Below are 670 nucleotides of genomic sequence, written 5' to 3'. Positions count from 1 at the left end.
TAGATGAATACACTTAGTAAGTTTAATACACTTAGTTAGTTTAATACACTTAGTTAGTTTAATACACTTAGTTTAATACACTTAGTAAGTTTAATACACTTAGTTAGTTTAATACACTTAGTAAGTTTAATACACTTAGTTAGATTAATACACTTAGTTAGTTTAATACACTTAGTTTAATACACTTAGTAAGTTTAATACACTTAGATTAATACACTTAGTTAGTTTAATACACTTAGTTAGTTTAATACACTTAGTAAGTTTAATACACTTAGTTAGATTAATACACTTAGTTAGTTTAATACACTTAGTTAGATTAATACACTTAGTTTAATACACTTAGTAAGTTTAATACACTTAGTAAGTTTAATACACTTAGTAATTTTAATACACTTAGTAAGTTTAATACACTTAGTTAGTTTAATACACTTAGTAAGTTTAATACATTAGTAAGTTTAATACACTTAGTTAGATTAATACACTTAGTTAGTTTAATACACTTAGTAAGTTTAATACACTTAGTTAGTTTAATACACTGAACTTATACATAGTTAGATTAATACACTTAGTAAGTTTAATACACTTAAGTTTAATACCTTAATTAGATTAATACACTTAGTAAGTTTAATACACTTAGTAAGTTTAATACACTTAGTAAGTTTAATACACT

Source organism: Perca fluviatilis, chromosome 2 (genome assembly GCF_010015445.1).
Source record: "Perca fluviatilis chromosome 2, GENO_Pfluv_1.0, whole genome shotgun sequence".
Taxonomy (NCBI): Eukaryota; Metazoa; Chordata; class Actinopteri; order Perciformes; family Percidae; genus Perca; species Perca fluviatilis.
This window is presented reverse-complemented; position numbering follows the sequence as displayed.